The 13,524-nt window shown below is 39.8% G+C and overlaps 1 protein-coding gene across 1 annotated transcript in view; it reads left to right on the plus strand.

Moving 5' to 3' along the window:
• Nucleotides 1–12,271: 12,271 nt before the first annotated feature.
• Nucleotides 12,272–13,524, plus strand: part of LOC149072164 (protein O-mannosyl-transferase Tmtc3-like) — a 101,134-nt gene continuing 99,881 nt past the window's right edge. The window contains exon 1 of the mRNA XM_089246805.1: nucleotides 12,272–12,433. The gene's annotated coding sequence lies outside the window, so the exon portion shown is untranslated. The remainder of the gene's footprint in view (nucleotides 12,434–13,524) is intronic.

The raw sequence follows: 13,524 nt of genomic DNA on the forward strand, positions 1-13,524 counted from the left end.
ATTTTGGTCACTCGGTCACTCACATACTTGCACATTATTTTGGTCACTCACATGCTTGCACATGGTGTATGTCACTTTTTTGATTGCTCACTGACATGGTTCCTTGCTGGGTTACTCTTTTGATCATCTACCCCTTCACACATGATCTAGTTCAGGCATCTTCAACCTGTTACTCGCGAGCACTAGTGCTCTAGAGCATAATACTCTATGCGCGTGTCTAATTTGGTGTTCACGAGCACTTAATCAACCTCCTGTTTAAATACCTTGTACAAATTACATTCAAGATTAAAATCGTCCTTGCCGTAAGAGTGCTCTTCTTTTGATGATGGGTACAGGCAGTGCTCGCGACTAGAAAAAGGTTGAAGACTTCTGCTCAGGTCATTCTTTTGGTCATTCGCATGCTTTCACACTCTCTAAGTCACTCTTTGGTCATTCACATGTTCGTACGCACTTTAGGTCACTCTTTTGGTCATTCACAAGCTTATACACGTTCTAGGTCACTCAATGATCTGGTTTCCCGCTCTGTAGGTCATTCCTTTTGGTCATTCACATGCTTGCTCACGCGCTAAGTCACTAATTTTGCTCACTCACGTAAAAATCTGGGTCAATTTCTTTGTCATTCACTGAGCTGTTTGGACAGAGGTGGATTTAATGAGGGTTATACAAAAAAATATTACCGTCTTTCTCTAATTCTACTAATTTTCCTGGCCAATCATTCCTCAAATTTTCCGCCTCTCTGAATTTGCCTCCATGGGCTATAGCGGAAACCCTCCGCGAGAATCTCGTGACATCACTGAAGTCTTCCATTCACCTATAGTCATTGGATATACTGCGAAAAAGAATAAAGATTTCGTATACAATTGGACACTCACAAATTTAAAAGGAAACCCGTTGAAAAAACGGGATATTTTATCAAAATTTGAGAAAGACTGTATAGTGTAAGGATTCACTATATTGTACATGTTGATTTAAAATACTTTATTATATAAATTTATTACTATTAAAATTACTGTTGGTTAAACTTAACTATTTACATCGCAGTCGAGTATAAACACATCCGGACATTCCGAAGTCTCGACTCTCTCTGTTCGTAGTACACATATACATATATAAGTATACACTCGCAACATTCACAGCGACAATCATGGATGACTAACGCCATCTGCTGGACTATTGGTTGCTATACAATAGTATCGCTACAGAGTATCCCCCCCAGTGAGTAGGGCGAACGATACATGAAATTTCTGCGAAATATATACGTATATGAGAGTAACATAAAATACAGTATTTTTTTGAATTGGTTACTAGAGATGATTTGCATTATTTGAAGCTAAAAATATATATATAAATACTAAGAATAACATATATATATAAAAAAATAAAGATAGAACAAAAAAAATTTTGTTGTATGCATACTAAAAATAATTGATACATAGATTGATTATATATAGTTGCCATTGATTACTGCAAATGTGGCAACATATCTTTTAGGAAAATGAACTTTTCGTCCATATCGAGTTGTACTTTTTGCAACTGATTGTTCAGACTGTTCTGCTATTGTAGGTTCAGACTGTTCTGATGGTGTTGCAGATTCAGAATGTTTTGTTGTTGCATCTGAATTTTTCTTTTCCACAAATGCAGGTTTTACGCGATCAATTGACACTTTGACTGTTCGGTTCGGAAGTTCGATAGTCACTGTCTTGTCATCTCTGGTGATCACTATGTGTGGTCCCGTGTAAGGCTGCGATAGTGGTGGACGCACAGTATCTACTCGCAATAATACGTGTGTGCATTCTTTCAGAGATGGATGGACATACATCGCTGTTTGACCATGTGCTGATGTAGGCACAGGCTTTACAAATATACAAATACAACGCCACAACAGGCAAATTGCCCAACGAGGTGGCTGACTTAAGAACATCATGGATCCCCGAGCCATTTTTTGGGGGCCCTACCTAATACTTGTACACCACACATACACCCCGCCCACACACCCCCCCCCCCCCCGCGGAACTCCCAACGAATCGGTACATGCGGGAATGTGCGCGTACGTGTAGTGAAACCTGACGTGAAGTTTTTTGTTTCTCTGTAATGCTTGTTATGTGTAGTGCTGCCATCTGTTTTTCTAACTATGAGTGAAGTGTTATGATTGAATGATTTATCGTTGTAGGACTGTTGCTCTCTGTGGCGAGACTTTTTAACGGGGAGATCGGCTCGCATTTGCGCCTTGAAGTTGGGAACCACAGAAAACCAACTTCAGCCGACCACCACTGTGGGGTTCGAACCCGGATCCTCGCATCGCGAGTCCGTCACTATAACCACTCGACCACCACAGCGGCACTGCTCGTTGAGGAACACTTGGTCTGTAAATCCCCCTTCGCTCTGGATGGTTACTGTAAAGCCTTCTAATAACTTCTTACCTTGACCCATCAAGCACCCCAGAAGAATTCATCTTGACTCCTAGCTTGGTGTGGACGTCCTACACGAGGAGCGGCAAGGATACCATGACCTCAAGTCATCCGCCAGTTCCACCTCCCAATGAAGCTGGGTTACACGAATCAGCCACGACTCGCAGCCAAATGTACGCTTTAATGTACGCATCTTTTCTTTGAGTTCCGTCACGAAATTCGGAGAATATGTTGCTAATGGCTTTAAAGAGTCTGTGAGAATATCAGCTGGTAAACGTAATGAAGTACCGTACACAAGTTCTGATGCACTAGCTCCGATGTCTGGTTTTATTGCTGTTCTGATACCTAATAGCACTATGGGTAGTGTATCAGTCCAGTTTTGATTCTCTTGAGCTTTGATGTTGAAGTTGGGACAACTTCAGGCCATCGACTGTATCTGTCTATGATGGTGAGACAATATTGCATTCCTTGTGACATAGGAAGGGGTCCTATGACATTGATATGCAGGTGTGAGAAACATGTATCTGGAGTTGCAAAGGTTCCTAGTTGTGCTCTTGTGTGGCGTTGGATTTTGGACCTTTGGCATTGTGTACACTGTTGCACTAATAGCTTAATAGATTTCTGCATATGGGGCCATACATATTGGGCAGATATCAGTTTGCTTGTGGCTGAAGCTCCTGGATGGGAAAGGTTATGAAAATGCCTAAAAATTGTTTCGCGTTGAGATTCAGGTACGAATGGTCTAGCTATACCTGTTGACATGTCGCAATAAATATTTGTATCAGCTAGAGGAAATGGTATCAATTTTAATTTTAGAGAAGTGTTTCCTTTTAGGTAATTTTGGATTTCATGATCAGTTGATTGAATTTTAGCAAATTCTCTGAAATCTAAATCTGGTGCTGATGAAACTGAATCTATCTCAATGCGACTTAATGCATCAGCTACAACATTGTCGGTTCCCTTTTTATATCTTATATCAGTTGAAAACTGAGATATAAAATCAAGTTGGCGAAATTGTCTTGGAGAGCATTTTTCTGGTTTTTGTTTGAAAGCAAAAATTAATGGCTTTTGATCTGTTAAAATTGAAAAATTTCTGCCTTCTAACATGTAACAAAATTTTCTTATGGTAGTATAAATTGCAAATAATTCTCTATCATAGGTTGACCATTCCCTTTGGGTGTCTGATAATTTTTGAGAAAGAAATGCTATTGGTACCCATGCGTGGTCAGTATATTGCATTAATGTGCCACCAACAGCGTTATCAGAGGCGTCAACTGTGATACAAAGTTGTGCATCTGGCTTTGGATGCTGTAGCAAAGTGGCTTGAGCCAATGCTTGTTTTGCATCATGAAAAGCAGTTTCAGCCTCAAGGTTCCACTGTAGTTTATCGGCTTGATTGCATGATTTTGTTAGTTTTGATTTCTTTTTATTTTGTCGATCTTGAAGAAATTTAACTAATGGTGATAATATTTCCGCTGCTTTAGGCACGAATCTCCTATAGAAATTAAATAAACCTAAAAATCTGCGTAATTGTGTTACAGTTTCTGGACGAGGAAAATCTTGTATTACTTTAATGCGATCTGAAAGTGGTTTAATTCCGTTCTCTGAAACGTTAAAGCCTAAGAAATTAATGTTAGAAACATCGAAGATGCATTTCGATGGTTTAAGACTTAAACCATAATGATTTAGCCTATCGAAAAGTTCGCGTTGGTGTTTGAGATGTTCTTCCTCTGATTCTGAAGCAATCAGAATATCATCCAGAAATGCATAGGCAAAAGGCAAACCGCGAATAACTTCATCAATGAATCGTTGAAATGTTGCGGCTGCATTGCATAGCCCAAATTGCATTCTTGTACTTTCGTACAAGCCAAAAGGAGTAGTTACGGCAGTTTTATGAATATCATCTGAATGAATGGGTATTTGACGATGTGCTTTAATCAAATCAACATGCGAAAATATTTTTTTTCCATGCAGTTCTGCAGTGAAATCCATAATATTAGGCACACTATACCTGTCTTTCACTGTTTGCGCATTTAGTGCACGATAATCACCGACTGGTCTCCAATCTGTACAATCTTTTTTTGATACAAGATGTAGTGGAGAAGCGTAAGGACTTTTTGAAGGGCACATATGGCCTAAATTTATCATTTGTTGGAATTCATCTTTTGCGGCACGTAAACGATCTGGTGCAAGTCGTCGTGGTTTTGCAAACACCGGTTGACCGATTGTTTCGATATGATGCACAATGTTATGCTTCATTTCTACATTTGCACGTGGTGGTTTTGTTATCTCAGGAAATTCTTTAAGTAACTGATGATATTAAGTGTCGCCTGTAATCAGCTTGATTGAGTGAATTGATGCTGATTAAATTTTTGCTATAGATGATGAATTGGTTTCCGAATCAAATATTTTTTCTTAATTTTAGATCAGGAGTAAGACCGAAATTGAAAAGAAAATCTGCGCCTATTATTGGCGTGGACACATTTGCTACTAAAAATGGCCATTGGAATTTTCTTCGTAAATTCAAATCAATTGTGAGAAGTTTTTGTCGATATACATTAATGTTAGATGCATTTGCCGCATGTAAAGTGAATAACACTGGTTTCATGCGATCGACAGAGTTCGGCGGAATAAGCGAAACGTCAGATCCTGTATCTATAAGAAAATTTATGTTCGCCTTTTTATCTGTTACAAAAAGGCGACGGGATTTTGTGGGCAAAGTGAATGCCGCCTCTACACTTTGCTTTCCGCGTTTCCCGAATTACTGTAAGTACACGGTTGTTCACATTTTCTGGCATTTTGGCCAAATTTTCTGTGATAGAAACAAAACTGATTGTTTTCCCGACTGCGACTTCTACTTCTATACCTAACATTACGTCTGCCTCTGTATCGAAAATTAGGCCTTCGGCCTAGAGCTTCAATACGATCTGATAACTTCCTAATTTCGGCAATTAAAAATTTTTTCCGAGGAACTTACCCTTTGAGAGGATGCAGAGGGGGTGCTACTGGCTATTGGTGCAACATTGTACTGATTTACTTCTATCACACGATCGGCTGCTTCAGCTCGTTCATCCAAGGAGAGTGGCACAACGGCAGCCAAGATGGATTGTACGTGCGAAGGAAGGCGTTGCACAAACAACGGATCGAGAAGTTCATCTGGAACTTTGTGTGGCTCCGCAAGGCGTTTCGTGGAGCGGAGTAACTCAGATGGTCGTCTGTCACCTAATTCTTCACCTGCCAGTAATTTTCTGATTTCTTGTGTCGAACTGTCGCTTGCTCTTTTTATCAGTTCGGTTTTTAGATGTTGAAATGGATCTTCGTCGTTTGGATTCAGAATGACATCGCGAACGCGAGTCCTGCAGTTTCTGGAGGCAGAGTGGAAACAACGTAATTATATTTGGTTAAAGAATTGGTAATTTCCTTCGGCACACCCAGTTTGAAACTCGCCTCCACCATATGAAACCAAAGGATGGGATCATTACTGTTATAGGCCGGGATCTTTACAGCTGTAGCTTCCATGGTTTTTCTTCTTTTTGTTTTTTCTGGTGAAGGAGCTGTTCCATGAGAGAGGTCAGGGGAAGTTCGTCTTTTCGTGGATGGCTCGTCCCCTGCTTCTTTTTTTTTCTTTACATCTGTTTGGATGGAGGTATCGGATTTCTTTCCGGTTAGCAATGGAAGACTCAATGAAGAATATTTTCTTCGTGCGTTTTCAAAGACGGGTCACCATAAATATAGTGTAAGGATTCACTATATTGTACACGTTGATTTAAAATACTTTATTATATAAATTTATTACTATTAAAATTACTGTTGGTTAAACTTAACTATTTACATCGCTGTCGAGTACAAACACATCCGGACATTCCGAAGTCTCGACTCTCTCTGTTCGTAGTACACATATACATATATAAGTATACACTCGCAGCATTCACAGCGACAATCATGGATGACTAACGCCATCTGCTGGACTATTGGTTGCTATACAATAGTATCGCTACAACTGAAAATACGAAGAATATCCGGGTTAATTCTATGACCCATATTTTATGAGACATTCTTGCATTTTCTCGTATCTTTGACCCTCCCGAATTTCTTTTATAAAAATGTTTTGTTTTCTCCGAAGCTTTCAGAATTTGTAATTTTTATCAAAATCGTGAGGATGTGGAGATAATGTTTTTCACTTTACTATATTATATTAGATGGGGAACAATGTTCTTTCCAGAAATGATAGGTTACACTAGACGAGCTGCAGTTGTCGTGTTTACAGTCTAATTTGAATAATCGCGATCGTTTTGGAAACGGTAAAATGTAAATCTTATTTGCACAATAGAACACAATCTGTTAAATGTATTACAAGCATTAGTGATCCCACGAACATAATAAAAGGTATTTCTCAGGGCTCAGTACTCTCGGCCTACTTCTTTTTACTATTTTCATTAATGATTTTTGTAAACTTGATATTCAAGGTGAAATAATTGCGTTCGACGCAATATGCTGCGGGTATTTTAAGTGATGTGGAAGTGGAACTTGCACTGCGGGCTACCACTCTGGAACTGTACGATATGTCATTTAAGTGATCTGTAAATATGTGGTAAATAACTTAAGAGAAATGTGTAGGAAATGTGGAAATGTGTAGTGAGCCACTTGAGAGTGATGTGGAACTGTTCCATACAGTGGCGGATTATAGTCGGTGTTACGATGAGTCCGTGGATCAATTAATATATATTTATTACAGAAACATTACTACACAAACTACATAACACACAGGACGACGGTTACAAGAGGAATGGGAACATAAACAGTACACCGATCAGGGTATAACAACATGTTACACGTGCTGTCATCTATCCGGCGTTATTTACACTACCCCCCTTTAATTCAATCTGTCTGAATTATCTTAGTGGAAATCAGGTGACAAGTCACAGTTCTTTGCAAAGCTTTTGATGAGCTGGTCTTGGCAGTCCTTTCGCCAGTATGTCTGCAATCATATCTTGACTCTGCACATATTCAAGGAGTATGATGAAGGCCCCTTCTCTGATCTTGGATCTAATATGATGATGCCTTACATCAATATGTTTGGTGCAAGCACGAAATTTTTGGTTCTCGGCAAATTTTATTGCAGATTGATTGTCACAATAAATCACAGTGGATTTTTGATGTCATTTCGATTTCAGCTCACACATTATTCCTCTCAACTAGACACATTCCTGAGCTGCTGAACTTAGAGACATATATTCAGCTTCGGTCGAACTGAGAGCTACTGAGTGTTGCTGTTTTGACATCCTGGTGACAGCTGCTCCTGACATCATGAATGCATATCCAGATATGGACCTTCTGGAGTCCAAACAATTTCCCCAATCTGCATCAGCATATGCAGAAAGCTCAGGGTGATCAGCTTCATACATCATTTTCATGGAAACAGTCGCCTTGAGGTATCGAAGAACACGTTTCAGTGCAGTTCAGTGAGCTTTTCCAGGATTTTTGTTGAATTTGCTTAGATGATCAACAGCAAAAGCTATATCAGGCCTCGTTGAATATGCAGCGAAGATGAGAGATCCAACAAATTCTCTATAAGGTACACTGGACATCTCTTCCTTTTCAGATTCGGTCTTCGGTTCATCATTGTTGGATAGACTAAGACCAACTTCAAGAGGAGTGGCAATACCATGACAATCAGACATGCCAAAACGAACAAGAACATCCTTCAGATATTCTTTTTGATCAATGAAAATTTTTCTGTTCTTTCGATCACGAGTGATCCTCATACCCAAACAATGGTTCATTTCACCAAGGTCTTTCATCTTAAACTTTTTGACAAGTGCAGTTTTGAGATCATCAGTAGCAGATTTATCATCACTAAAAATTGGAATGTCATCCACATATATTCCCACACAATGATCGTTCCCCCCCCCCCTCCTGGATCTTGAAGTACACACAATAATCATATTCTGACGAAGTGAACTCAAGGTCGAGAAGAACATCATGTAGTAACATATACCATGAACGACTGGCTTGCTTCAAACCATAGACAGATTTCAAAAGACGACAAATGGATCCAAATGGAAGCTTGACATACAGGTCTTCATCCAACTTCGGATGGAGGAAGGCTGTCACAACATCCCTGTGATGAACATCCCAATCATATTTAGCAGCAAGGACAAGCAGAGGTCTGATCGAGGTTGTTCGGATGACCGGTGAGAAGGTTTCATCATAATCAAGGCCATAGCTTTGGGAGCACCCATGAGCAACCTAACGGGCTTTATACCGTTCAATAAAACCATCAGCAGTCTGCTTAATCTTGAAGACCCATTTCATGGAAATGGCTTTCCGACATGGAGGAAGTTCAGCTGGAATCCATGTTTGCTTATCAGAATGTGATTTCAGTTCGTCGTCAATGGCCCTTTTCCAATGTTCAGCATCCTGGCTTTAGTTAATGATTCAGATGTACATTCACACAATGAAGCTTTGAAGGCTACGAAATCATCATCGAAGATACGAATGTTCTGTTGTCGTATACGTTGAGGATAGCGATCAGATCTAATTTGAACATTTGGTGTCATCACAGTATGGGAAGGAGAAGACTTCTGAACTGCTTTCCAATGATGTTTCAGTCTCTAGAGAAGGCTCAGAGATAGTAATGGTTGAAAAATGTGTATCAGCTGCATTTTCAGGCGACGGAAATGGATCATGGCTCGGTGAATCCATTTTGCCAAATCGAAACTGGTCTTCAAAAAACTTAACATCTCCAACAATTTGCACCATCTGTTTGAGGATTATAAATGCGATAACCCTTGGTTTCATTGCTGCAGCCAATAGCCAAGAAGGATACCATCCCAAGCTTTAGGACCCAGCTTCTTTCTCATACACTGGGAGATATGAACCATGGCTCGACATCCAAAAATGCGAAGATGCAATATGCTAGGTTTTCGTCTGGACCACAGTTCTTGGGCAGTGAGATTTTTCAGAGCATGTGTAGGACATCGGTTGCGAATGTAGGTAGCTGTCAAGACAGCCTCGGCCCAAAACACAATGTCCAAATTAGAATTGAAAAGCATGGCACGAGCAGCTTCCATCAAAGTGCGGTTGGGGCGTTCATCTACTCCATTCTGCTCGGGTGTATGTGGCACAGTTCGCTGATGTAATATTCCAGCATCTTTCAGGAAAGTTTCCATTTTTTCACAGACATATTCTCTATCACTGTTAGAACGAACGATTTTTCTTTCCATCTAATTTTCCATAAATGTCTTGAATTCAACAAATTTGTGAAAAACTTGATCTTTAGAGTTCAGGAAGTATACAAAGCATTTGCAGGAGAAATCATCAATGAAAATAATAAAATAACGAGTTCCACCTTTTGATGAGATTTGCATGGGGCCATAGAGATCTGAGTGAACAAGTTCCAGAAAATTTCCTGCGCGTGTCTTGCTTGATTTTGGAAAGGATTGGCGGTGTGATTTTGCACGATCAGAAACATCACAATCCTCAAAATCAGATTTTTAAATCACATTTGAAATAAAGTGATTTTTGCAGCTCTCTTTGGGAACGAAAATTAAGGTGACCCAGTCTCCTGTGCCATATCTGACAGGTGTCTTGCTTCATTGAAGTGGTACAAACAAAGTTTGTTGCATTATCAAGACGATACAGTCCATTCACTTCTGTTGCAGTTGCCAAAACAGATGAGCTGTTAACCATAGGTTTCTCTTGTACTATCTTGCAACCGGTCTCATCAAAGGTGACTGATAGCTTAGGCTGACTGTGTACAAGTTTGCTAACACTTAACAAATTCAGCGCGAGCGTAAGCACAGACTTGCCATCTTTAGCATGTAGTGTTTTGAAGAGCTGTCCCCGTGCCCTGTAACTGACAATTTTTCACCATTGGCTAGACGGACCTCTTCTTCGGATGATACATCGTGTGAAATTGGCAATGAACAACTGAGATGAGTTGATGCACCAGAGTCTACGAGCCACTTATGTTTGTCAGAGAAAACCGCGGCAGAAAATACGGAAGAAACAGTTGCCCTAGAAGCAATTTCTTTTCCAGAGCAAACTGCATTAGCAGAACAGTTACTTGCAGTTTTCTGGCGATTTTTCCTTTTTGGTTTCGAGCAGGTCGTAGACTTGTGTCCGCGCTCATTACAATTAAAACAACGGATTCCTTTTGTAGCACTGGCAGGTTGTTTTTTCGCGAAAAACACAGAATTCGCTGGCGGTTTCGGAACTTCAGTGGCGTCTTCCAGCAGCAGTTTTTTCACGAATGAAGTTATGATTTCTTGTCCAGATCCGCGAATACTCAGGACGAGAGGCTTGTAATAGTCTGGTAATTTCGCGAGAATAAAACCACCGATGACGTGTTCGTCCAACGGCTTACCGACGTTCTCGAGTTGTTCCGCGATGATCGTGAATTTATTCAAGTATTCATCTACTGTACGACAATCATGAAAACGAATATCCAGGAGACTCTGATATAGGCCTACCACGCGAACAATACCTTTATCTTCGAAGGTGTCATTGAGCAAGTCCCATGCTTCTTTGGCAGTTTCACATTTCCGCGTAATCGTTGTAGTCGCAGGCTTGAGAGACAAGTTGATTTTCGTGAGGGCTCGGCGATCCAATTCGCGGTCGACTGGTTCGGTCCCCGGCACAATACAGTTCCAAAATCCACAGTCGATGAGAAGATTTTTCATGGTGAATTTCCAATCGGTGAAATTTTTCGGGCCTTCGAGATGTTTCGATTCCGGCAACGTGCCTACAACGAAACTGGTGGTCACAGTCCTGAAAGTCGCCGACATCGAAACTCTCAGAGTTTCCAATTCCCGCCGCCAGGCTTTATATTCTTCAGCTGCCGCCATGTTGGAGGAAAAAGTAATCGGCGCGAGAAAGATCGTTAAAAAACATCGGAACTCGCAGGTTCAAAAAAAACTTACGCGCGGGGGACTTCATAACCTGTTACGATGAGTCCGTGGATCAATTTTAAGATATATTTATCACAGAAACATTATTACAAACTACATAACACACAGGACGACGGTTACAAGAGGAATGGGAACATAAACAGTACACCTATCAGGGTACGTATAACAACACGTTACATGTGCTGCCATCTATCAGACATTATTTACACTAACAGTCGGTCGAGGTCCTGGGCTCAAAAGAAAATATTGGGCCCCTTAAATTGGAAAATAATGTGAAGTTTGGTTTTTTGGGGCCCTTTAGAAGTCGGAGCCTCGGGAGCGCGCCTGGTGCGTCCGCCATTAAATCCGCCTTTGGTTCAATGGGTCACTTAAGTGCTCTGAAACTGCGGCGCGAGTCACTCAAGTGATCTGTGAATATGCCGCCTAGATAATTTCTACAAAATCAGGTTTGAGTGAGGTCGCGGACCCTTTGATGCATGGGCGGAGATACGGGGGGGGCGTGGGGGGGCATTGCCCCTTCCCCCAGCACCAAAGGTGAAGTCGACTGATCTAATGTATATATGTATATGTGAATTGACATCATCATCATCGTGCCCCCCCCCAGCAATAATGACCTTGCCCCCCAGACTTCCAAGTCTATCTCCGGCTATGCTTTGATGACTCTGAGGGCAACATTTTGCTCGCAGGCGATGGGTTTGGCTATCTATGTAATATGATGTGATCTCCTTGGCTATACGTCCCGTTACAAATAAGGTTGTGTCTATATTTGTCAAATTTTTCCTGGAATTATTTTTGATTTTTATGCAGTAAATACATGTGCTCAGATTTTATTGACAGATATACGCAAAAATTGACTCAATCTATATCATTGTTACCCCAATCAAAATATGTGAAGTTGTTAGAAACATTTTGTGGATGAAAGCACCCAGTAACTAAAGTTTGATTCTCATTTCGAAATTTTAGAATCGTTACTAACCTCTGATGTTTACAATGTAATTGTCAAAGTTTGAAATTAAAATGTGAAATATTATATACAAAAGATTATGAGTTATTTAAAAAGTTATTTTTGTATAAAAATTAACATTGTCATTGTTAGTTATTAAAATATCTCAAGTGAGTGTTCTTTATTCGATGCTGTTTATTTCGCATATGGAAATAAATTGTTATATTTTATCATCATCAAACAGTTAATTCTTGCCTTATTATAAATTAGTTTTTCGAATATTAAAAGAATACCATTTTTAAAATTTAAACGTAAAATTATATGCTTCTGTGCACTTAATTTTTAACAGTTTTTGTGTGTATGGTAATTCTTTGTCATTATGTGTGTTAGGTCCCTATATCCAGAAAATTAAGATGTCAAGTGAAAATAATATATGAAGGCTATGAGTCCATTAGCGAGGTTGCCGCCGAATTGGCGATTGTTTTCCCGCCAAGATTTCTGCCCGTTCGTGGTGTGTGTGTGGACACTGGATCGACACTGGAGTCCCTAGAAAGACCCTCTAGGTCATATAGATGCCTTTAGACAGAACAATTATATTTTGATGGCGAACATTTATTGCTGCAAATTCAACACCAACCAAATTTTTTATGTGGATCGCTGCTGGACACTATTTTTACCATCATGGTAAACTCCTGGATTTTCACCATCATGAAAAAGTCACGAAATGAGAAAAATGGTCACAGAAGTCAAGAAAAAGTCAAAAAAAGATCACTTTATCACTAAGTAATTTTCAGATTTTTCCAGGCAAGTTCCCATGCTTGATTTTGTTACCAAAAATCATGGGGTCCCTTCTTGGGCTTCCCATCGCGGAAGCCGATAGATAACCAGTGTGTTATCTATCGGCAGTAGTGGTTGATGCTGAAGATGGTTTTCTCTAGTTTTTGGATGCTAAAGTGAATTCAAATCAGTTTTTGTTTCATAAAAAAAAGTCACCACAGCGAACAGCCGAAGCAATCAGTGTTTCTCTATTGTTGATCGTCCTTGCACAAAATCTCGAAATTTTTCATTTTGTCAATAAAATAACAATTTTATTAGATAACAAGCATTAATTTGCCAATGTTCTAACTTATGAGTTTTAAATTGCTTATGTCACCAAATTCTCCTTTGGTTATGAGGTTAAGACTTTGAAGACCAATTTCTGCTAAAAACTGAGAGCAGTTTTCTCTATCGCCAATATTTTACTTGTTGCTGTGGCTTTTCA

Source organism: Pholcus phalangioides, unplaced genomic scaffold (genome assembly GCF_987345545.1).
Source record: "Pholcus phalangioides strain wild (caught in Gottingen) unplaced genomic scaffold, Ppha-v1.0 ptg000017l_1, whole genome shotgun sequence".
Classification (NCBI taxonomy): Eukaryota; Metazoa; Arthropoda; class Arachnida; order Araneae; family Pholcidae; genus Pholcus; species Pholcus phalangioides.